The following is a 9,291-nucleotide window of genomic DNA, read 5'->3' on the forward strand; positions in this document are numbered from 1 at the left end:
GTGCATTGTTCAGTTATATGTAGCTATAGCATCATCTTCTGATTAGTTCAAAGAAGTCAGTCATAAACAGTAATGTAATAACATCATTAGGGATGCAGACATACAGCACAAATAAGAAAGAGTTAACAACATAATCATGGGAATATTTTGTGAATAGCCTATACTGGTTTGTGTTGTCACAAACCACTGAGAGAAATTGCCTGAGTAAACTAGTGTATGAATGATTCATCAGCACAAAGTGAGGTAGGCACTATGCTTGTATAACTAATCTGGAATCATTTGACCCTAAATCAAATTTCTGGTTTGAAACTCTAAAACCCTTAAAAAGTGTAGAAATTCAGCTCTAAAACTGCATGAATGCTCTTAATGTTTTTTGTTGTTTTTTTTAAAGAAGAGAGTCCCGTGGCACCTTAAAGACTAGCAGATTTACCATGGCAGAAGCTTTTGTGGACTGGAGCATCATCAGATGCATCAAGTATTATTCTCAATTGGCAGATGCATTTATGTTAGCAGAAGGTAGCCAAATGAATGCATGGACTACATGTACTTCTGGCTTCTGTAGGCCAAATGAATAGTAGTGTGGAGATTTTGGTTGCAAAAGAGTGAAGGAATAACTGAGAATGATAAGGATTTGTTTTGAGACTCAAAACTGAGATATTTTTTTCCAGAGGCTAGGCAGTGAACATATCTTGGATTAATTTATTTGCATTACATTCTATTATAAATACATCAGTTACACAGAAGAGCAAGCATATAAAAACACTATATGAGGCATAAGATCATTTATACATACGGAAAATAAACCGTCACATTAAGGAAGAAACCACAATACATAATATACATGGCCACATATCAAAACCCAGGAGGACATAGAATTGTGAATCTAAAATTTATAAAATTTATACAGTAGCTCTAAAAATGCAATCTTCATTAACAAACCATTGAGATTCTGCTGCATTTATTAATGTCTAAAAATTCTATCTATTTTTCATGAACTCAGCAAGTGGTAACCATTGTTACTGGAGCTCGTTACCTTCTGTCTGTCTCAAATGAATAATTTCTATCAATTTAGTCACCTTTACTACCCTTCACAGTTTCATTAGCCATTCTTTTAAAAATGGACCAGAAATTTCTTTGCCACAAGAAATCTATGCAGCTGTAATTAAGTTCCACACTAATTCTTCTCATTTTTTAGGTCCGACATCCCTGTCTACATAGCCCAGCAATATCACCAAAAGATCAAGAGCAGGTAGATGAAATCACCACATCAACAGGGCAAGTTTCTTTTTAAAAAACCCTTAGTTATGGGACAAGCCCACTAAATATGCAAAAATCAGCCTTTTGTTTTCCACTTTGCCATATCCTCAATATTATCATCAGTCTGACTCAAGTGATAGGGAATCAGATACCACTGATACAGTCATTTGTATCAAGTGATAGGGAATCAGATATCACTGATACAGTCAATTCTCTTTGATATTAATGCATATCTTGAAGGCTGGGCCTTGTATAAAAAGCTTGTACCATATTTCATCAGAAACTGGATAGCCAAGTTGAGGTATGATAAGGTCATATCATTCTGTTGAGTAAGCCAACCAAAGGCTGAACTTGTGATAATATCAATACAATGGTTATGCCTTTTTCTCCCACCAGAAAGAAATGGGGGGTGCACAGATGGGGCAAAGAGCATTTAGGGGTGGGTGATCTGTGTCTTACATATGATATTTTTGAAACAGAATTGGGGGACACGTGGGGGGGAGCTACTTCTCTCTTCCCCTCCCCACCCACCCAGTAGCTGCCATTTTTATCCAAGGCAGGCTCTCATAAGGTGGAAGCCAAGAGCAGCACACACTTCTAAGTAGATTTTAAACTAAATGAAAACTATTTTGCAACCCTATAGTATTTTCATTGTCTTGTGTGAATACCGCTGGTATCTAGGCAAATAGAAAGCCAAGCTTCTATATGTCACAGTCGTAATTTGTGAGAATATTTGTAAATATATGCAAGTGTTTTTTGCTCTTGGCATGACAACCAAGGAAAGATCTACAAGTGGAAAGTAAATCATTAGCATGATAAAATGTATCATTATTACCAGATTAGAAATCCCAGTGTGGCCATTTCCCCCACCTTGCAGAGACAGGTTCACAAAGCACAAATCAAATGAAACATTTCCTAATTAATGGCCCGTTCTTGAAATAAATGTGTGTGCAGAGCTCCAGCAATATCCCATCAGTGATTGGTTACCCTGGGAAAAAGATATGGCAAAGAAATTAGACACATTTATTCTTATTGAGCTAGATGCTAAAATGAAGAATGGTTCTGTTTTGTAGAAATCATTAGCTAACAGAAATTTATCACAGAACAGTTATTTGTGAGGATATAAGAAGCTGACTGGCAGCACCTCTCAGGCAGAGAGTGGATTTTCCAGCTCTGATACCTGAAGGCCAAACTAGATGTTACATGTACTTGAGGAGGAAAGCTGGTCTTGCGGTAGCAAGCATGAATCATCTAAACAGGGTCTACCCTGGTTTGCCTTTTGATGGGTGATTACACGTTAGCACAGAGTTTCTTGACCTTGGGCCCCCAGATGTTTTTGGATGACAACTCCTATCATCCTCAGCCACAAAGATCATGTCTGGGGATGATGGGAGTTGTAGTTCAACAACATCTGGGGGCCCAAGGTTAAGAAACCCTGTGTTAGCACTTTCTAATGTAAGAGAACTCCATGGGTCATGCCTCAGTGGTAGAACATCTGCCTCCATGCAGAAGGTCCCAGGTTCACTCCCGGGCATCTCCAGGTAGGGCCCAGCTGGGAGAGAATCCTGCCTTAATCCTTGGAGAACCATTGCCAGTAAGTGTAGACAGTACTGAGCTAGATGGACCAATGATCTGACTTGGTATGGTGCAACTTCCTATGTTCCAATGCAAATAGATGTAACTTTCTTTTTTTAAGAATTAAAAGCAGTCTTGGAAAGATGCTTTTGGAGCAGCAGAATGGCAGATGGGAAGGGGGCACATCAACTTTCCCTACAGTTCACTTTTTAATTTAAAATGTTCATCAGGGAAAATCAGGTCCAGGAGAGCAATTTTAATAAGGGTAGATTTATACAACTGCTTATAAGTACTTGCCAGTTAGGTACAAGACTGTACTGTAATACAGGTCACTGGCTTTACTTGTTCCAGTCCAAGGTAAAGCACAGGCTTTACTTGTTCCAGTCCAAGGTCAATCCCGTGAATCCCTCATTAAATAAGTGAGTAAATGCTTTTAGAGTTAAACCAGTTGTTACAGAAGAGGAAGCTTCCTTCTGAGATCTGTGTGCAAGGAAAAACACCCTGCAGACACTGCACATTTGAACAGAGAATCAACAGGGGGAGGGATGCTTAAACCTCTTCCATGAGTTGCTTTTCTTAGGGTGGGTTTGCACAACTGCATTTAAGTACAATCACTTTTAAATACTTACCAAGTAGGTACAAGAGGAACTGGAGATTGTGGGAAGTGAGCATTCCTGCTTGGCATGATGTCTGAACCCATCCAAATTCGTTTCCCGATGCTGGTTACCTACTTCCACCATAGATTTTGCCAGCTTTGTCAAGCAGACTTCAAATCCTGGTTACAGAAGTTGGCTTGAAGTTCTTTTCTTTGATTTTAATGACATATTGCAATCTACCCACACAAGACTGGAAGACTCTCCTGAAGTCACTGACTGACATTCTGACTATGGCTGCACATGCACTAGGTGAAATATGCCTGTGCAGTAGAAGTCTTCTACAAATGCAGATATGGCAATGGCATGCACAGGGGGCAATATTTCCCAATCTCCTCTTCCCTTGGAAGTGTCCTGCACCACCCAAAAACATTGGAGAGGAGAGCTGGTCCTGTGATAGCAAGCATGAAATGTCCTCAAGGCAGACTCTAAGAAGAGTCTGCCTTGGTTTGCACTTGGATGGGTGACTACACGTGAGTGCTGTAAGATATCCCCTTTGGAGATTCAGCCATAGCTTAGTGGTAGAGTATCTATTTGGGTGCAGAAGGTCCCAGGTTCAGTTCCTGGTTATCTTCAGGCAGGGCTGGCAAAGATGAACCAATGATCTGACTCTGTATAAGGCAACTTCTTATGCACCTGAGGGTCATGCAGTGGAATTCGGTCCACAATTCCCTTGCCCCTCCATGAGCACCAGTACTATAGTAGATGGGAAGCTTTCTGCAGCACAGGTACTTCTTCCCATTGTGCACCGCAGCCTTAGTCAGGATGTCAGCCAATAGTAGGATTCTGTAAATATCTTAGTATTACATTTACTTAGTAACCTCAGTAAATATCTGAGCATCACATCTACTGGCAAGTTGTCAATATAGAAGCACATTTTTATGCCTTTCGGTTGTAGGGTCTGTTTGTATAATACACACAGACTCCTGACAAATGACAGCTCCTGTTATTTTATTCACTTGGTATAAATGAACATCTCCATTATTTGTATAGGTTTCAATTGTATATCCCACTCTGAAGAAAATCTGTCCTCCAATTTAAAATTTCCTAGGCTGAAAAAGCGGTTTTTCTCTTGGGAAATAAATATGATAAAATTAATCCAGTGGCTATGTTTGCATATCCAGCAAACAATAACTACGCTCAAATCAAGAGGCATTTTAAATCACAATTGCATTTAACTCACTTTTTAGTATCCAATTTTAATATCTTCTTTTCTGCTGATGATAATGGAACTATATGCTTACATACAAATCCTATATCTATTCAGTACAATTTTATTTATTTAGTATTATGACAGTTTAGAAATAAATGGAATAAACATATAAAATAAAAATACTAGGCAGGCCTTGTAAATAAGATGAGAAATGAGAAAATAAAATGAGAAAATAGGGTTACACACATCACTGGGAGAGACAGGCACAGACAAACACAAGGGATTGATGGCTGGGTGGCCATGCTTGTTTGTGTGAGCACTGGGATTTTCCTGAAAGGTTTTGTCTCAGCAACATCCCTCATGGAACTCGTTAAGAAGAACTCTGGGAGTTTCATGTGGACATCCTCCTAAGTTTAAACAACTTTTTTTTTGGAGGGTGTGTGTGTGTTGGTTGGTTAGCACCTATCCAGAGATAGACTCCTTACCTAAGCACAACTGATCCCATTCCAGGTATTGTACAGGAAGTCCTCATTTAAGATGCTCTGAGCGAGGACAAAAGCACTTAAGATAATGGTAAATTGGTACCTTCTTCCACCTTCACAACTGTGTTTCAGCTTTAGAACACATCATGGGAGGGGAGGCTCTGCTTGACAGCTTCTGGTGCATGGGCTAAATGAGGATGAGGTGGCTCTGGCTCACATTGCCATTGAGCCTAGTCCTGGTGGCTGACTCACCTGTCCAAGAGGCTCCTTACCACCATCACTGCTGCTGCTTCTCATTCTTCCTCCAGGCTCAGCTACTGTGCTATGATGAAGAGCGGGAAACAGCTTGGCCGGTTTCCAGCCCACATACCAGTTCCTTTCCTGTCTAACCAGGAGCAAGAAGAGATGGAGGTGAGCTACCCAGCTGCCTCACTGCCTTCCATGGAAAAATGAGAAAAAACCAGAAAGGCACTGAGAAGGGAGTGGGTGGCAGGGTGAGCAACTTCTGTTTCTACACCACCAACTTCTTTGCTGCATATCTGCACATCTATGACAGTCACACCATCAACTTTGATGGCAGCAGAAAAAAATAGGGCATCTGGCCTTGTTTGAGGAATCAAGCCCACAGTTATAACATTGTTTCCTATGGGGAAACCAGTTGTGAATTAAGACGTTTTGACTTAAAACAGTTTTCAGGAACCAATTGTGCCATAAGTCTTCCTATACTGATAGTACCATCTGGAGCCTAACAACAATGCCGTGCCAACTATCAGCTTAAATGCCAGTGTGGAACCCAGTGCTGTACTTTTATACACTTGGGGGAATTCAGCTGAAATTTCTAATTAGTTTCTGTGGGATGGGCAAAGCATGAATGTACTACAGATTCTGGCATTGGTGAGGATGTTTGTGACACATGATCTAACACAAACAGAAATCCCTTTGTTTCAGTTCCCAATTTTACTGTATCATCTGACGCTGCAATTTTGCATACTGTTGGGCTTTTAAACTCCCAATGACTTCAAAGGGATTTAAGCAGCCTAACGATGTGCAGGACTTCAGTCTAAGTGAATAAAAGGAGTGATTCATTTTCTATTTCATTAATCACTTTGTCCATCATAAACGAGAGTATTATCGATTTCCCCCCTATGGTAGAGAGTCTTGGAGTTTAATGTGTCTTTAGGGATCTGCAAAGCTGCTATCCTCCAGGTATCTCTACAGCAGTATTTCTGTCTTAAGTGGAAAGTTTATGATCACCCCAAAGTCACTTGGCAGCTGCACTTTGAACGGTTTACTTTGGAAGCATCAGTGACATTCTTTTTTTAATTTGCAGCATTTAAAAACCTCTTCAGCAAAAACAAATGCTTTCTGGACCACAGGAGGATGTAGACTATTTTTTCTAAATATTCCATTACAACATTGCCTGCCAGATAATTCACAGGAGTCTCATAAATTGGACGACACATGTGCATCACAGAGAAGAGACAACTGCCTTATGTCATAATATATGTGGTTGTATGTTTCTACGCAGAGCTGGGTGATGAGGGCCCCATCATGAAGCAGATTGAGGAAAAAGTAGAAATTAGATGCCGGCCATTTTATTTCCCACAGGATAAGTACAGATGGGACTAGACTAGAGTCAGGAACTTGAGTGTATTTCTGATGGACTCTTTCATGGCTGATTGCGCATCTGCCTAATTACAGATTTCTCTCTCAGGGTTTAGATGGTGACCCTCAAATAGCTGATGTGAACAAAGTACAAAATGCATGGGCATATACTGACAGTCAAAGCAGCAGTTTGCAGGAGTGTTGCATTAAAGAAAGAAAGATAAAACCCTCCCTCTCTGGGGCAGTCTACATTCTCTAACACAGGGCTGCTGAACTTCAGCCTTCCAGCTGTTTTTGGTCTACGACTTTCATCATCTCCAACCACAGTGGCTAATAGTCAAGGATTTGGGGAGTTGTATGCAGACATCTCCAGGAGGGTCAAAGTTGAGCAGCCCTGCTCTAGCAGCTTCAGAGTTTGCATGTCGAAGGTCCCAAATCCAATCTATGGCATCTCTGGTTACAAAGATCAGGTAGAAGATGATAGTGAAGTTCTCTGCCTGAAATCCTGGAGAATCATTGCTAGCTAGAGTAGGTGATATTGGGCTAGATGGACCAACGGTCACAAAATGAGGCAGTTTCATAGGATGGGCCTTATAGGTAGCATTGATATTATGTGGCATAAGTTCTGAATTGTTTTGTCAAACTTGCAATTCTGACAGTCTCATCTTACATCAGGTGTCCAGTCCTAGAAATATGGGCACTTATTAAATTTAGGGTGGGCCAGTGCTCTTGTGGAATACTAGAGCCCAGTTTTACTGTGACTGAGCCCGCCTTTCTCTGTCTTTCTTACCATTTCATGATCTGCTTTATGATTCTTGGGCAGAATGCTACATTCTTGGAGATGGGATTCAACAGAGGCCACTGGACTGGAACTGATGAGGGCTTGCCTTAGGTTTCAGGGTTTACTACTTCCCCACCATGCACAAGCACCTGCCAGTTCAGACAGAGCATAGGCTGATGATTCCCATTCCTCTAGTAGCAGAATGAGGGTAGTGTCACCATGTATGTGTCCTAGAGCCATCATGTGTGTGCATTGTTGTGTACTGCCCTTATAGAGAGGGAACCTATATAGCCTCAGGATCAGAAGGCCACATGAAAGAAGTGAGGGGAACAGCTGCAGTTTTTCAACAAAAGCTTGTGTGAATGATTGGCCTGTACAATCTTCTCAGGGGCTTGAACGGACCTAAGAGTCCATTTAGAGGACTAGATGGGCTAGAAACTAAAGATGGCCTACAAATATTATGCTTAGGTTTTCCCTTCCCATCTAAATTTATGTACTGTGCATTTCCAAGTAAGTTCTTAGCAATAAATAGTTGAGTTATCAGAAGAGGGCACTGCATATTACTGTTCTCACATATTCAGAGCCATATCAAAGGAGTCATTACTCTGCTTTCACCACTAGGGGTGTGCACGGAACTGGCTTGTCTGGCTTAGTTTGAGTCCGAACAGGACTGTGCCAGTTCGGTCCGGTACTTCCTCGAATCCCCCCGGTTCGATCCGGTCCAGGGGGGGCTTCACGATTTGTTTTTCCAAATTAAAAAAAGTGTTTTTTAAACTTACCCCCTCCGGAGGAGTTGCTCAAGGCGGTGGAGGCAGGGGTGTTCCACGGAGGCCCACCTCCCCCCACCAGCCTCCCTTACTGCCCAAACTGCCCCTTGCGATCAGCTCTTCAACCCGTTCGGTCCTTCCTCCTCTGGCATGGTGGCCATTTTGGAGACCTCTGCGCCCGCGCAGTTGGCCTCTGCCAATTGTTTCTTGTTGATTGATTTATTGATTTGATTTTCTGGTTGCTTGCTCTTATCTTTAGAAAGAAACCAAATTTTGCTGCCTGCCCTGGTGGAGCTCTTGACTTCATAGGAGCTCCTTCCAAATTGAGGAACGTAGGAATTCTCCAGTCATCTGAGAAACAGTTTGGCATGTCCTGGGCTGGCAATTTAAAGGACATCAACATTTACAGTGAGGGAAATAAGTATTTGATCCCCTGCTGATTTTGTCCGTTTGCCCTCTGACACAGAAATGACCAGGCTATAATTGGAATGGTAGGTTTATTGTAGCTGTGAGAGACAGAATAACAACAAACAAACCCTCAAAAGCCCAGTGCCCAAAAGTAAGCGATGGATTTGCATTGTAGTGAGGGAAATAAGTATTTGATCCCTTCACAAAAGATGTCTTAGTACTTGGTGGCAAAACCCTTGTTGGCAATCACAGAGGTCAGATGTTTCTTGTAGTTGGCCACCAGGTTTGCACACAACCCAGGAGGGATGTTGTCCCACTCCTCTTTGCAGATCCTCTCCAAGTCAGAAAGGTTCCGAGGCTGATGTTTGGCAACCCGAACCTTCAGCTCCCTCCACAGATTTTCTATGGGATTAAGGTCTGGAGACTGGCTGGGCCACTCCAGGACCTTCATGTGCTTCTTCTTGAGCCACTCCTTTGTTGCCTTGGCTGTGTGTTTTGGGTCATTGTCATGCTGGAATACCCATCCACGACCCATTCTCAATGCCCTGGCTGAGGGAAGGAGGTGCTCACCCAAGATCTGACGGTACATGGTCCCGTCCATCGTCCCTTC

At 41.9% G+C, this 9,291-nt stretch overlaps 1 long non-coding RNA gene across 2 annotated transcripts; it reads left to right on the forward strand.

The window, feature by feature from the left end:
- Positions 1-1,193: 1,193 nt before the first annotated feature.
- Positions 1,194-8,009, forward strand: LOC128352511 (uncharacterized). 2 transcript variants are annotated; one of them, XR_008320457.1, is made up of 3 exons: positions 1,194-1,249; positions 5,429-5,614; positions 6,451-8,009. It is a non-coding gene; the product is annotated as an uncharacterized LOC128352511 (long non-coding RNA). The 2 variants fall into 2 exon arrangements; XR_008320458.1 differs by having other exon boundaries at positions 5,429-5,531.
- The last annotated feature ends 1,282 nt before the right edge of the window (positions 8,010-9,291 follow it).

Source organism: Hemicordylus capensis, chromosome 3, assembly GCF_027244095.1.
Source record: "Hemicordylus capensis ecotype Gifberg chromosome 3, rHemCap1.1.pri, whole genome shotgun sequence".
In the NCBI taxonomy this organism is placed as follows: domain Eukaryota; kingdom Metazoa; phylum Chordata; class Lepidosauria; order Squamata; family Cordylidae; genus Hemicordylus; species Hemicordylus capensis.